Consider the following 17,373-nt stretch of genomic DNA (forward strand, 5'->3'; position numbering starts at 1 on the left):
ATCGTAATCCCATAGATTTTAATCAGAACTGTGTAATTCCTTACTTGTCCAGGGATGGTGCTGCAGGAAAATAGAACACCAGGTTCACCAAAGCCTATAGATGATTATTAGAGGATCCAGAAGCAGCATGCCAAGTGTTCAGCTTCCTGTCTTTTAACAAAAAGGGATTATCCATTTAATAATATCAATTTTGACTGGAATGGCTTCATAATTTTCAATTATTTGTCATGGAAAAAAAAAACCTACATCTGAAATATTCCAGATACTAAAAACCAAGTTTTTTGGGGGGAAGGAAATACATTCTTTTGTTATCTCTAGATTATAAAGTCACAGCATGAACCCTGACCATGTTCACTCTATTTCCGCTGAGACGATAAAGTCAGGAGAACATCAACCAAAAAGACTGGACTGAGCGACCGGCTTTCCACACCGCATCTCACGCATCGTTGTTCTGTATGTGTATTGTTGTATGAAATTGTGATTTTAATACAGTGTGTGATAAACTAAAAAAACACAAGAGGAAGACTGTAAAGTACACAAAGGGCTTGGACTCCGAATCGGTGGGTCTTGTGAACGATGTGAACCTGTGCACTATAAGAGTACAGTATGTAGCATAACGTATGTTATATTGAACTGTTAACCAGTAATGTCCCAGTAAACAGATAATGGGGTCGTAACTGTTTTGTGTCATTGGAATAAAACAAGGCGAACAAACATCTTACTTTCCAAATGTGTAGCAGATTTGCCTTTTAACGTCTTTTTCGAATGTTGGACTGCACTATTGGTCTATATGTGTCGCGATTATTATTATTTTTTATTTTTATTTTTATTTTGTATATGACAACAAGGAAAGAGAGACGGTTGATACTTTACCATACAACGATGCAAAAAACACCCTATTATGTCATCTATTGCCTGAGGCGTAACATTATCCCCTATCAGTAATGTGTTATTCCTGCTGAATGGGGGTGACTGAATAATATCTCCTCCCTATACTAGTGTGTAACCAAGCTGATAATTCATGTGGGACGTGGTTTTCAATTTTTCTGTACAGCATATTTGGGTTGTATTAAAGATAAAGGCTATGCATTTTAACATGTAGTTATATTTCTTTCAATGAAACGTGCGGAATGTACAACTATTTTCTGGAAACCTAAAGAGGTTGTCGGTGGACCAGGAAAGGTCTTAGCTGTTCTGCTCCCAGGCACTATAATTCTTTTTATTATTCCTTCTGTGACAAGAGGGGGAGGGGTTTAACAGGTAAGACGGATGACCAATAGACTCCAGATGTTGCTAATATTGCAAAAACAACAATGCACCCACCCTTCCCCATTGGTATCATCAAGGGCTATTGGACATTGTGACTTGCATCAGTCGCCCTCCTCCAATTCCAACAGAGAAAGGTAGTTTAGTACTGGGAAGCAAAACAGGTCGGGCCCTATCTTTTTCCAAGACAATCCTTTTAATTAGATTTTTTTTGGGGGGAGAGATGTATCAGAGAAAGAGCATAAATATATATATATATATATATATATATATATATATATATATATATATATATATTTTTTTTTTTTTTTTTTTTCCCCATAGTCATGAATACTGAAGTTAGCAAATGTTTGTATGTTCATACAAACATGACGCTAATTTTTCGTGATCGCCGTTCACGAACAATTTGTTCAATGATCTGAATGGTTATAATGATTATCACTTTCGAACTTCCGAACGTACGCAACTGTGTAACTTACACTTAGCACCTGATAATCTGTATGCATGTGCGTAGACCGAAACATACTGTACACTTCTACTGTACTTTGGTTATTTGTTTGTGAATGTACTGCGAACACGAACCGATCACGATCATTTTTTATATGCTCGTGTTCAGGATCTGAACATCGGGATGTTCGCTCATCGCTAGTCATGATGGTACATTCACTTTTTACTTGTGTCTATTTAGATTTTAAAAACTGATAAGTGGCCCCCGGATTTCTGATAGCAATGACCTATTTTTTTGATAGGCCATCGAAATCTGACATCAGATAACCCTTTAAATTATCGCCAGGCCAAACTTACAATACAGTATTTAAGTGTTTACTTTTTTAATTTACACTATTTCTACAAGACCGGCCATCACTCCTTTATACTTTATACTTGAGGCAGTCTCATAGACTTTCACTGACTGTACACAGCTCTCTTGACTTTCTGATGAAAAGGGGGAAAATGAGAGGTTGTCTGAGTGCTTCTATCCCTTCATTCTTGAGATTGGTGGGGGTCTCAACAACCGGCTCAAGTGTGATGATATCCCCTTCCCTTGGTGATGTGGCCCTGCTTCATTACACTGAAGGCGGATATCGTCACCCTGGGGGCGCCAGGCCTGCCTCCAGTGCATAGAGCCGGACTGGTGCACGACAAGAAAATGGCACAGAGCACAGAAACTGGGTGGCACTTTGAAAAAAGTAAGACAAATTTGGTCAGCTCTCCTAGAACACCATTCACACTAGGCAGGAGCACGTTGCTATGGCTAAAGTTACAAACACACAAAAACACAGGAAACTGCAACAGCTCACCGTAATGGCAAGATACAGACCCACTACAGACATGAAAATAGTTAAAAGCAGCCCCCCCAAACTGCCGAAAAAACTTCCATAAAAATAATGAGGCTCTTGGTTACCACTTGAAAATGGTATAAACTGCCCCACCACGTTACGGTGGCCTCATGCTCGGGACAGTCCTACACTGTACTATGGCCTCCCCATGGCATGAAACACACCTATGCTCTGGGCATGCAAGATCCGGGTGGCCTCATGCTCGGGACCGTTAAACACTGATTTTGAAAAAAGTACTGAAGGTACTGAAAAAAAAAAGGTACATACAGATTAAAGAGACTGTCAGCAGGTTTATTCTGTCCTATCTACTGTAAGATAAGCATAAACTAGTGACAGAGAAGCTGAACAGAATGGTGTACCACTTACATTGTTCTGTGCAGCTGATCCAGAAATCTTTTCCTGAATAACATGGACAATAAGTAGCGTGCATGAGCCCAGTAGTCCTGGATATTCATGAGAAGCAGAAAACTCCACCCACCAGCTGCTGATTGGCAGTTATCTATACATGCTGTGTATAGGCAGTAACCTGTCAATCATCAGCTGGAGTGCGGCAAGAATCCTGTTCTCCTGCATATTAGGAGAACAGATGAACAGAATGATGCAAGTAATACACCAATCTGTTTAGTATTTCTGTCACTAGTTTATGCCGCCCTCATTTAAGGTGCATTAAACCTAGTGACAGATTCCCTTTAAGCTGCAATCATCACTTCAATGTAACTGAATTGTAAAACCACACCCAAACTGGAGAAAAGAGTTGAAAAGCCTTTCTTCTGATATATTCCTTATCTAGTTATCTGAAGAGAACATAAGCAGAACCATGTAAATTAATGCAGCGAATCCACAGAAATCCACAGGGAAATATGCACAGTAAATTAGCAACATTGATTTTAATAACTTTATAAACGCAATGTGTCAGCTATTAAAAAAAAAAAAAAAAATCTTTGGAGTACCCCTTTAAAACAGCTCATGGCAGTCTCCATAATAATCAAATGAAAAGGTGGTATAACAGTGCTCGTGAAAGTTTTTCTAACACTTAAGCATCACTTTACCCATTAAACGTCAACCTTAGATTTTAAGGCACATTGTACATTGGTTAACAAAATATTAAGGTAGCCATACACCCCATTATAACATATGGACATCATGAAAGGCAATCTCTTGTTTGGACCCTTCTCTTTTGGAAACGGTTTAGAACACAAATTGCAGCTCCCGAACTGGTGAACATTTGAATGGACACCATGTAGTACCACAGTTGGCCTGTAGTGGCCGCTGTTTGAAAAAGTGTGCAGGCCAGTAATAGATTGATTGTGAGCTATGATGACAAATCCAAAGGGGATAACCCAATTAAGGCGGAACACGATATACAGCGCTGTGTTAACATATCAAGTAGTTCATCAAATTATCTATTAATAAACATAACTGATTGAAACAAGAATTACAATTTGTATTACACTCAGGATGGGAGTGAAATTTCGTATCCTTAATTATACTAGTGACGAGTTCTTTTTGGAACAAGAAGACAGAACCAATGTATTAAGTTAATGGAGGCTCGTGTCAACTGCTTGACCTTTCCTTATCATTGGTGTAATGGATTAGATAGCTGATAATTAAGCCGTCTCTGAATACAGGCATGGTCCGCCATGTGATGTGACCTGGCTGCAAAGGAACTGAAATCATTAACATTTATTTTTTCTTTTAAAGAGGAAAACATAAAATATTCTGCTTTTACATGCCCCGATCTATAAATTGTAAAAAACTAGGCTGGACTGTGTTAAAGGGGTCATCCAGCGCTACAAAAACATGGCCACTTTCCCCCCCCTCTCTTTTATACAGATTGGGTGGGGTTTAAAACTCAGTTACATTGAAGTAAGTGGAGCTTAATTGCAAACCACACCTGAACTGGAGACAAGAGAGGGGGGAAAGTGGCCATGTTTTTGTAGCACTGGATAACCCCTTTAACCCTTAGACGACCCTGGACGTAGGGTTACGTCATGGAAGTCTGTCCCCAGACGACCCATGACGTAACCTTACGTCCTGGGTGTTTCTCCCGCTATGAAGCGTGCTCCGGAGCGGAGCGCGCTTCATAGCAGGTGGGGGCCGGCTGCAATCAGCAGCCGGGACCTCACCGGCAATGACACGCTGCAGCGATCGTGCTGCCGCGTGTCATTAACCCCTTAAACGCCGCGATCACGGCGCGACCGCGGCGTTTAAGTGTAAGTGACAGGGGGAGTCCCCTGTCACTTACCGATCGGACAGATCGGGGGTCCCGATCGTTGAAACGGACTGCCGGAGGTCTCTCACCTGCCTCCGTGCGGTCCGATCGGCGATCTGCTGCACTAAGCCTGCACAGGCAGGCTCAATGAGCAGATCGCCGATAACACTGATCAATGCTATGCCTAAGGCATAGCATTCATCAGTGTAGAAATCAAAGTATTGTATGTACAAGTCCCCCAAAGGGACTTCAAAAGTGTAAAAAAAAAAGTTCAAAACACTATTACACTACCCCAAAGCCCCTCCCCCAATAAAAGTCTAAATCACCCCCCTTTCCCATTATATAAATAAAACATATAAAAATGAATAAATAGATAAACATATAATATACCGTAGTGTGCGGAATTGTCCGATCTATTAAAAAATAACAAGCGTCATTGCGACCGGTAAACGGCGTACACGAAAAGAGGGGAAAAAGTGCGCAGATTACCGATTTTATGTTACATTATATATTTAAAAAAATCTATAAAAAGTGATCAAAACGTCCGATCTTCACAAATATGGTATTAATAAAAACTAGAGATCATGGCGGAAAAAATGACACCCCATACAGCCCCGTAGGTGAAAAACTAAAACCGTTATAAGCGTCACAATAAGCCCATTTTATTAATATTTAATTGGCAAAAAAAAGGATTTCATAAAAAAAAATATATATAACATTAGAGAATCTGTGTACCTGCATATGGTTGTGTTCGGACTGACCTATAGAATAATAGTGTCATGTCGCTGTTACCATATAGTGCATTACGTAGACACAGGAACCCCCCAAACATTACCATATTGCATTCTTTTTTACGATTTCACCTATTTATATCTTCATAAATAATATATTTGGGATTCCATCATACATGTTATGGTAAAATGAAAGACGCCATTACACAGTACAACTATTCCTGTAACAAACAAGCCCTTACATGGCTTGTAGATAGAAAACTGAGAGTGCTAGAGCTCTTAGAAGGGGAGGAGGGAAAAACGAAAACACTAAGATCAAAATTTGCGCGGTCCACTGGGTCATTTTGGGCCTGGTCCTCAAAGGGTTAAGAAAAAGTATTGAACATTTTTGTGCAAAACTTTTTTTTTTTAATTTGTTCAAAAGAAAATATATTTTTGGTTTGATTTGGTAAGAAATGTTACAGATTAAGGCTATGTTCACACAAGGTATGAACAACAGCTGTTGTTTGGAATTCAAAAACAATGGCCATTGTTGCATTGAAAGTTGCATTGAATGTCAATTATTTCCATGGGCATAGAAAACAAAGGCTGTTGTTCAATATGTTTCAATCCATTGTGTTAATTGAAATTAATGGCCATTGTTTTCATAAAAATTACATTGCGTAAACATAGCCCAAAGGAGTTAGGAAAAACATAGCTGATTTCTTTCAAAAACAGCACCGCCCCTGTCCTCAGGTTGTGTCTGGTTGAGCAACGTGATGGTGTCTCTGCTGTGTTTTGGTCAATCTCCCTGAGGTCAACCATCATTCTCTTGAATGCACTTACTAGACTTTGTTTCCACTAGCCACAACCCTGCTTCACACTGATGAGGGGCTAAAAGCCAGAAACAGCTGTCTGTGGTTGGATATCTTGCTGGGGTATTTTGTAAGTTCTGTCAGTTCTTGATTATGGCTTGTTGGAAAGTGGTTTCCTTGACTGGAGACCTCCCTTGGCTTGGTTGTTCCTTCTCGGAGTAAGGTCCGGCTAGCTTAATGACGTTAAGAAACACACAGTATTTTTGCATACGTCTTGGATTACAACTCGACTTCATTACCTTCAATGGAACTGAGCTGACATAAAACATGTGAACTGAAGACAAGAGTTGTGCTGTTTCTGGAGGAAAGTGACTGTGTTTCCCTAATTCTGGATAACCCCTTTAAGTTAGTCTGTCTTTATTAACCTAAATTCCAGGTATATACTGTATGTTTCTATGCAGTTCCATCATACAAGGCAGAGTTGTGCCTTGAAAGTGACAAAAAAGGCCTTATTCAACTAGTTAGGGACAACCAGAGTTGCATCTAAGGGTTGGCCATCTTCTTAATGTGGTTTTCAAATCCGAAACCCCTATTAGGATAGGTCATCAATAGTTGATTAGACATGCAGTTTGCCACCACACAGCTAGTTGGCACTCTTATGGCACCGAAAATTAACAGTTTACAGAGATGGAAGCCTCAGCTCTGCACATTGTTTGTAGTGGTGGCACTGGGTGACTGCAATGTAGCTCCCATTGAAGTGAGTGGGAACTGCTCTCCAGCAACCCATCTTCTAACTCCTTTACACTATTACTGGTGCCATTTTGATGAGTTGATTGGTGTGGGTGCTTGGTGATGGTGCCGATTCATTAGGGAACACAGATGGAAAACAGAGAAACTTGTATGATTGCTGAGGGTGGATGTTACGGTCTGAGTCCGAGTTGTCATGGTAGCTTGAAAGCTTCCACTAAAATACTCTTTCCCACTCTTTAGGCTAGCAAAGTGAGGAGGAGGTTGCACTTAGAATCTTGGGCAGTTTTCTTTGGCCTTTCTATTCTTGAGTATTTCCAATGATTTCATTTGTGAGATAAACTCTCAGGATTTATTTTTATGAAGACGAGAGATGAGCTTGTTCAAGTATAGTATTTGCTTACTCAAAATTACTCGATACTTGAGCGAGTACTGCGTGCTGGTCAGGTGTTTGTGTACAAAAAGCTTGTTGAAAGGCTGCTGAGTAGTGATAAGCGAATAGTGATATATGTAAATATTCATTATTCGTACGAATATCCCGCGAATATCCCGCGAATATTCGATCGAATATTCAATCCCATTAAAGTCTATGGGAACAAGTATTCGATTAGTGAAAAAGATCTATTTGACCATTTGGAGGGTGAAACCGGAAGCTGGGGGATTTGAACACTTATCGAATATTTGTAGAATATTCGTACAAATAGCGAATATTCGAATATATCACTATTCGATCGAATATCTATTCGATCGAACAGTATTCGCTCATCACTACTGCTGAGCATAATGCATTTTCACAGCCTTAATAAAGTGTACCTGTCACAATTGGACCTTCCAAATCAGTGGAGAGATCTTCTGCTAATCTGGATGGTTGGGTCTCCATAGATACGGAGACACAATCATATGATAATGCATTGTCATCTGACAGACTCCACTCAACCAAACAGTGGCTGCAGCAGTGTTCTGCCTCAGCCGCTGATTGGCTGAGCGTCAGATGGAAGACCGCAGTGGTATATATAATTTCTACGGTCCCCTCTCCACCAACAGGGCTCATTACTCGAATTAAGCACCTGAATATTGAAAAATACTCAACTTGAGTAACTAGCATTCATGTATTTTGTGCTCGCTTATCTCTGCTGAAGGTAGCTGTCGACTGTAGGCTTTACCAATCTCATGCCGACCTCCGTGAGAGGTGCTGTGCAAGGGGTGCTCTTTATCAGGCAAAGAATTGCTCTTCTTAACCTTTTAGCGTTGCGGAGGTCACCAGTGGTTTTATTTCTGCGATCACTACGATCAATCTGATGCATTCATTTTGGCAGCCTCTTACATTTCCACTACCACCTCTTTGGACCACAAACAGAGAGTTCCCATGAACAGCTGCCAAATGCAAATTCAACACTTTCAATCATCCTCAGCCCTTTTATCTCCTTCACTTGTCATAAAATAATATAGTAACAAGCCACATCGGACCATAAATCTGCTTATCAATGAAATGTCTGATCCCTTTTCAGCAGATGGAAATGAAGACACTCTGGGCTGTTTCATATTTTGCAATGTTTTGTTCAACCCCTAGAATTAAAGCTAAAAGTCTCCACTTCTACCACAGATCCATTATAGTAGTGTACAGAGCGTAACTTTGTTTTGTTAACGTTGTCAAAAATCCTCTGAGCCCCACTAAGTAACATCATAGAAAGTTATTCCGGACCAACACTTCATTCACAGTAAAAACAAGAGCCTTATGTAACTATGGGATCTTAAATGTGGTTATATAGAGAAAAAATCTCAATGGGGTTTTCCATGCAAAATAAACTCATCAGTAACCAATTTTGCCTGGAAAACCCCTTTAATAGAGATGAGCAAACCACCCAAAATTTATTTTGCAAACATTTGCTCTGAATTCTCCATCAATTTGATTCATATTTGGCTGTATACTAAAGATGAGTGAACGGAAAGTAATAAAAACCCAGGTTCATTATTAACTTTTTAAAAAGTTTGGTTTGTTACAGAAACACACTTTTTGCAAAGTTTGTAATGAAACCAGTCCAAGATGGCAGCTACACATTTTAATACACTGCTGCTGTTCTATAGAAAACAAAAAGAGCCTATGTTCACCTGCCTGCGCTTCCTCAGTGTCTTCCTATGGGTCTCCAGGTCCCCCACGGATTGCAGGAACATTGATTGAGGCAGCACAGTGCCATGGCCAATGATTGGCTGAGGGGGCTGTCATTCCTGAGACGACAGTGACAGCCCGCTCAGGCAATCACTGTCCATAGAGTTGTCACACCTCGGTCAGTAATTGGTTGACTGGACTGTCACTCACGAGACGAGTCTCAAACATGGAGTCAGCTGTGATCAGCAAGGGAAACTGGAGAACCATAGATAGACAAGGGGCAGCGCAGACAGGTAAATAGAGATGAGTGAACTTGCTGAACCACAATAAAACAGTGCCTGCAACTGTTTAGCTGTTTTTGTGCTGTTTGTTTAGGGTTCAGTTCAGACTAACCTAAACTTTGTACTAAAGTTCAGCAAACCTGCCCAAAAGGTTTGCTCATCTCTACTGTATACTCTTTTTGAAAGGTGAAGAGTGCCCAATCTAGTAAATATTGCAGTAAGTGTAAGTGGCGATATGTTGAGATTTTGACATCAGCTTCTGCCCCTGTATTTCGGGATGCCCTATGTGGGAACTAATGTGGTCATGTGATTGCTGCTGAAAACACCAGACTGGTAAATCCGACAGGCCAGAGTGCAAAGATGAATAATAATGAATAATAACACAACAGGAGTTAGAGGAGCTGAGAAGTAGGGAATACAATGTATGCCTTGTTATTCGGTTAATAGGAGTAGGGTCTCCTGTTTTTGGAAGGAGACCCTGCCCTTGTATGAATGATTTGGCTTAAAAGTTTTCCTTAAAGTGTCTCTGTCGTTTATTTTTTTTTTTTTTTTTTTTTTTGCAGAAATCAATAGTACAGGCGATTTAAAAAAAAACTTTGTAATTGGGATTATTAGCTGAAAAATGCATTTTTATCTTGAAAAAGCAGTTTGAAGCTCTCTCCCCTGTCTTCATTGTTCTCTATGGAGAGGGGAGGGGTGGAGGGAGATAAGGCACCAAATCAGGACAACAAAGAGTTAATTTAAAGCTACATCACCAGGTTATCTCCTATGAGGTCAGCACTGACCTCTCTGACCTCTGAATATTTGCTTTCACACAGTTCCCGCTGTGTTATCCTTTGTTCTCTGCTCTCTGCTGGTGACTAATCTCCCTCCTCCCCCCTTCCCTCTTCATAGAACAGACAAGGCCCAACTGATGTAAAAGAGTTGAGATTTCCTGATAATGAGCAGTGAATGAGAGAGAGGAGGGAGGGGGGCCTGGGGAAAGTCTTTTTGAATGCAGATAATGGCATATTCGCCTAATAAACCCAGTTACAATGTTTCTTAAAATTGCCTGGACTATTGATTTCTGCAAAAAAAAAAAAAAAAAAGGGAAATGATAGTGACACTTTTAAAATTCAAATTTAGATTAATCTTAACTATTTTAGGAAATTTTGAGTGAAATGGGTTTGTTCATGCCCCACTTGTAGGGGTTAAGTGAGTTTTGAACTGAATCCAGCCCACTGTCCCTAATTAGCTCTAGCCTAGCCGCAACCCCCACCTAAACCTCAATCTCTACTTTTAAAAGGGTGTATGAGCAGTTGATGAGAGTAAACCAAAGTCAAGAGTCTGAATCAAACCAGGAAGGAACACCAGGGCCATATCATCAAAAGGATGCAAAACTGGATACAAACCAAGGGTCCAACACCAGATGGGAACATCCCAAGCCAACCCGGAAACAGTGAAAGAACCAGGAGATAAAGTATAGAATCCCAATCCAAAAGGCAGGTCCAGAAAAAGAGTCATATACAGGATAAATAGCTGAGCAAAGGGAATGCTAGTGAAGGGCACAGGACACAATCAAGGAGGTCTGATGACATCAGGAATCCTTATAAATCTGGAAACAGTGAGCACCAGAGACACTTGCGATTGGTCATGTAGTTTGGTCGTCCATAATATTGCTGGAACTAGCAAAGAAAGCTCATCTCTTATCTAATGATTGGTTGCCCGACTCCTACATCAGCAACTATACAACACTCCTGTTGCTGCAGAGGGAGAGAGGTGGATGCTGAGGGGCAGCAAGGCCATATTTCCCGCTAGGCACTGCAGATCAAGTGTCTAGGTCGGCAACTAAAGAGGGGCGGTGCCACCTACTGGTCATTAAGATGTGCAAAACAGAAAGTTGCTCCACCCGGAAACGCTCCCTGTGATGCAAAGCTATTTAAGGTTTTCAATGTTGGGTTATATGGTTTTTTTTCCCCCCCTTTTGTTTTTGAAATAAAGTAATGCCCTGAGAATTTTGACTATATATATATATATATATATATATATATATATATATATATATATATATTTAGTTTAGCATAAGTGTCATTATTACAAACTTATTAGAATATTAAAATATTACAGATGATGAAAATTGGAATGGTTTGTCTTACGCCATCACAAAGACGGAATTTAAAATGAACAAAAAAAAAAAAAACAGAATAAATTACTGCATGCTGAACTGAACTGGAAGAAATTTGCCTATCTCTATTCACATACAATGGAGTTGGCTCAATGCATGCATAGTTATTAACGTGGAATGAGAAAATATTGGAATATATCAAGCGCAGAGCCATTTCCTTCATTGGTTTTTCTCTGATGTCCCCCCCCCTCTCCCCCCCCCAGCCTATTTGCAATGCAGGATATATATAGAAATATCTAATATTATAACATTTTACAATAACATAGAAGATTGTTGTAAGAAAAAAGCCCCCTGGTCTATCTAGTCCTCCCTTATACTATTTCCTTTATTATTACCTTAGGATTGATATATGTTTATCCCAGGCAGGTTTACATCCACTTATATTCACCGTATTACATGGCCCAATATTCCTTATAAGCAAGGGCTTGCTTAATGAGCCAATTACTACTGAGCCTATATATATATATATATATATATATATATAGAGAGAGAGAGAGAGAGAGAGAGAGAGAGAGAGAGAGAGAGAGAGAGAGAGAGAGAGAGAAAAGAGAGAGAGAGAGAGAGAGAGAGAGAAGGAGAGAGAGAGTTAACGATGTCCGTGCCGCCCTTGCTTTGGTGGAAAATAATAAAGAAATACTTACCTGATCACGTTCCTGGTGTCTGCAGCTGTAGGGACCAGGGAATCCCACAGACAAAGACAAGGCAAGGCACCAGTTTTATTACAAAGTACAGGGACAGTGTATAGATACCAGTTGTTTGTTTGTTAATTAAGTATTTTAATAACATAACCATAAAAGAATCTGAAAGTACAGAGGGCTCACAACCCAAAGACAAAGGCAAGGGTATAGGATGGGTCCACACTAAGTTTGTGCAATCCATTGTTTTTTTTTTCATCCGTTTTTCATCCGAAAATATAAAAACGGATGGAAAAACAGCTGCATTTGTTTGCATCTGTTTTGATCCATTTTTCCATTGACTTCTATTGTAAACAAAAACAAAGAGATAAAAACGCTTTTTTTTGTAGCTGACCTTATTTTTGTGAACGTTAAAAAAAACAGATGCGTTTTGTTCCTTTTTCATCATGAAAGTCAATGAAAAAAGGGATCAAAATGGATGCACACAGCAGAAGAGGTTTTTTAATGGGGATTTGCTGTTACAGTTCGTTTCCAGTTCGTTCCCTTTGACCTGATTCACACACTTCATACTATGCTGACAGGGAGCCGACACCCGGCTTCATGCTTCTCCTGACTCCTCTCTGGTGCTCGTGGGGTTAAAGGGGTAGTGCGGCGCTCAGAAATTATTCACAGAATAACACACATTACAGTTATACAACTTTGTAATGTATGTTATGTCTGTGAATCGCCCCGTTCCCCGTGTCCCACCACCCCCACCAGTGTACCCGGAAGTGTGGTACATTATACATTACCTGATCCGTGTCGAGGGCCGTCCGCCATCTTTTGCCAAACGTCATCTTCGGACGCTGCCGCCCGTCCCCCCTCCGCCGCGTCACAACTGTGCTCAGCCGCGATTGGCTGAGCACAGTTATGCTCAGCCAATCGCGGCTGAGCATTGGATGACGCTGCAGAGGGCGGCCGGCATTCGGGACAGTCGGAGCTGTTCGCCGGCCGCCCGAAGAAGACGTCACTCGCTGAAGATCGGAGACGGGTGTCGGCACGTGACAGGTGAGTATAGCGCACCACACTTCCGGGTACACGGGTGGGGGTGGTGGGACACGGGGAAAGGGGGCCATCCACAGACATAACATACATTACAAAGTTGTATACCTTTGTAATGTGTGTTAGTCTGTGAATAATTCTTTACCGCCGCACTACCCCTTTAAGCCTTCAGGTGTTGCATTCTCCTGAGGCTTGCTCCTGTCTGAGTACAGGGGAGGGCTCCCTGGCTGCTATTGGTGTCTCATGCTGCTGTCAGACTCCTTGCTCCTATCAGCAGCTGGGGCGGGAGCTCTGGTAGCATTTAAGCTGGTGATTTACACCCTGTAGTTGCCAGTGTATGTTTGGTCTCCAGCTACACCAGCGGTCCTTTGTGTTACCTGTATTTGTGATTTGGACTCGGACTAATGGTGCGTTTACACAGGCAGATTTATCTGACAGATTTTGGAAACCAAAGCCAGAAATGGATTTGAAAAGAGGAGAAATCTCAGTCTTTAATAAATAAATCTGCCTATGTAAACGCACCATTAGACTTTGCCTCTGCCTTATCCTTCTGTACTGCGATACCTTCTGTGCTCGACCTTGGACTCTGTTAACCCATTGCTTGCCGATTTGGTTTTTGACGTTACCTCCTGTTGCCGACTCGGACTGCCTGACCTGTTTGTATATACCTGTCTGTGTGTTCTGTTTACCTCCCGGTATCCCTAGTTAGGCTAGGGACTGTTGCCCAGTTGCTGCCCTAGGGTTTAGCTTAGGGGGGCAAGAAGGTAGGGACAGGGGTTGTGGGTCGAGAGAAGGGACTGCCATCTTCCCGGACCCCAGGAATCTCTGACATTTGCTACTGCTCTGGACAATTCCAGACAAGGACAGAGGTGGCAGCAGAGAGCACTGTGTTAGACTGGGAATAATCCACCACTTCCTGTAGGACATACAACAACTGATAAGTACTGGAAGACTTGAGATTTTTTAAATAAAAGTAAATTACAAATCTGTATTACCTATATGACACCAGTTAATTTAAAAAAAATATTTTGCTGGAGTGCCCCTTTAATCGTGGTAAAAATCCATATCAGCTAACATATTAATTTAAGGCCAGTCTAGAACCTGTGTGAAAACTGTTGGGAAGCAAAACCATGCCAGGAAACAAGTATCAAAAATTCCCAACTGCGCAGATAGCAATTTTTTTCTTTCGGACTCCGAACCTTCATAAAGTGTTATTTTAACCCTTTCCTTTTCACTTCTTGACTACCACCCCCCACCCACCCACTACTAAGCATTTATTAGTCTATATAGTAGTGTTAATATGATGAGTTCACATATTTTCTCATTACCCTTTAGGTCTTAAATACACATAGCCACTGTACCAATATTGTGCACAGGGCAGCATTATGTGGTCACACTTTACTCCCCCACTGAGACCGGAGGTAAAACAAATGAAAGCTGTAATTCTGGCTTTTCCCTTCTGGGGAGGTGGGGGATAGGTTGGTACATTGTGCTGCCATTTTATGGTCCCTGGGAGTTAAGACAAATACATTTTTAATGACATCTCTTCTCCGGATGAAGAGAAACTGAGGGCGAAACTGTGACAAAAATGCCGAGATAATTGCGGAAGACAAATCTTCTCGAAATTACTTTCTTACAGGCAATAATAAAAATAAATAAATAAAATAAAAAACTACTATATATTTTTTATTAGACACAAGAGAGTATCCTAAAGAAACCAGACCCCCCCCCCCCCCCCCCCCAAAGAGACTTCTCTACTAGTAACTGTTACATTTCACAGGGAGGATTATTTTATGAACAGTTTGGTTGCCTTATTTAAAGAGAATCTGTAGCCAACCTTCCAATACTGTGATGGCAGGAACAGGCTCAAAACCCCTGTCGAAAGGCATTATTCCCTATGAGTTGTGTTGACGTCACGACTCGGGGGGAAATGCCTGTCCCGGCTGATGGACTGGCTGCTCCACTAATCAGTGACATCTGGCTGGTTGTCTCTGCACTTTGTAATGCTGGGAGGGTTAAGCTGCTGGTGACCACACTGGGATTAATCTTCCGAGCATTAGACAGACAGACAGACAGAGACACTGTTTGAGTGAGTCGTCTCAGAAGGGAGGGGGTAGGAGGGACATCAGAGCAATGACAGAGTGGACAGCTCTCACAAGGTTTTCTGTGTCTTCAGCAGAAAGCAGCAGCTCAGAGCTGGGGGAAGAAGACTTAAAAGAAAATATCAAGTAAGTATGGAATAAATTGTTAGTTTCCAGGAGGGGGGATGATTAACCCTTTCACGACCAGGGGTCATTGATTCCTCAATGCCCAGGTCGTTTTAGGACATCAGCTTATGGGATCATAATGATCTCCTACCGCCCAACCCTTGGGCATGAACCATAGAAAAGGAGTGGATTTTCTTTGGCTCCATACCCCTGGGAGCAATACATGAATATCCCGTGAGGCTTTTTAGGTTTTTTTCCCCTAGGAATCAAAGAATAGTAAAAAATGTTAAAAGCAAAAATGTATTATTTAACATTTTATACACTCAAGACATTGCGTTATAAAGTCCTTTCCTGACACAGCTCCGGCCGATATGACAGAACATGTTCACAGTGAAGAGATCAATAGTACGAAGATCCCTGCAGATAAGATACAGTAATGACCCTGTGAACTCTATCAATGCTGCACACTGGCGGAATTTGTGTAGCGCATTCTGATAGACAAACATGAAGGAGATGTACAGTATGTATTGACCGGTGTCTTGCTTACTAAGCAGTTTCTTCCGTTCGGCGGGGTGCCGGCATATTACGGTTTGTTACTGCGGGAAATGGACCAGAGAAAGAAAGATGTATGTGTGTACTGTATACACAATGCAGCACCAAAAGTCGTGTGATGTACAGAATTCTCATTAATATCAAATACAATAGGGCTCGAAAAATATGGACATATCACACACAAACGCATGGAGGGCTTAAAGAGGTATTCCAGGAAAAAATAACTTCTCCCTCATCCACCATCCACTTAAATGAGCTGATAACAGTGCGTGCACATCCTCTACCATGTGGACTTACAATTCAAGTTTATCAAACTGGTTGAGGGAGAAAACAGTGTGTTCTGAAATCTGTTGGAGGTTTGTTCATCTTCATCAACCATCCACTAGCAATGGCTTCACCAACAATGGGCAAGGTATTGAGGTTAATGCTACTAGCCGGAGTGGGTTGGCATTTTCAGTTCTTAGCATGGACCTACTGCTGGATATTACGCCTACACCCACAGCATAGTGAAGCACCTGGGACACCTGCAGTAACAATAACTGCTGTCTGTTACCTAGTCTCTTGCACAACTGGCCCAAGCAATAGAACTAGTCCCATGTATAGGAGGGTGTAAGGAGTAGAATGGATGACCACCACAGCACTCAGGTCCCCTCAGGCATGTATCCAACAGACATCAAACTGTAAGCACACCTCTTACACTTAGTATTGGTCCAAGCCTTACGTTGCAGCAACACCAGGTAGATTTTCTGCCAATATTCCACATGACCCTCCTATGATGCCTTGTCATGCATTATGACCTAGCCATAGCATTGACCTTCACATTGGTTTCAGCAGTCACTAACTAACTAACTAACTAACTAACTAACTCCCTTGCCCATTTTATAAACTTGAGTGTTACCTCATGGGAGAAGTGCCAAACTACCTCACCCTCTCAGACATGTGGTCTTTACCACAGGGCCTATGCAGTCACAGGACCCAGACATGAACCCCAGGCATCATGACTGCAAAGCCCTAGAGCAGTGATGGGGAACCTTCCCATCATATTTGGGCAGCCAAAGCCATATCTTTGGTTGTCCCGGCATGATAGGAATTGTAGTATTGTAACATCTGGAGGGCCAATGTTCACTATCACTGCTCTAGATTGGAAGTTGAAGAAATAGCATGACATTAGAGATGAGCGAACTTTCCAAAAGTTCAGTTCGGCAGATTCTCCAAAGTCTGAAGTAAAATTCGGATTAGTCCAAACCGGACCTAAAACAGCTAAACAATTGCAGATGTTTTTGTGCAGTCTACAAAGTT

Source organism: Dendropsophus ebraccatus, chromosome 3 (genome assembly GCF_027789765.1).
Source record: "Dendropsophus ebraccatus isolate aDenEbr1 chromosome 3, aDenEbr1.pat, whole genome shotgun sequence".
Taxonomy (NCBI): domain Eukaryota; kingdom Metazoa; phylum Chordata; class Amphibia; order Anura; family Hylidae; genus Dendropsophus; species Dendropsophus ebraccatus.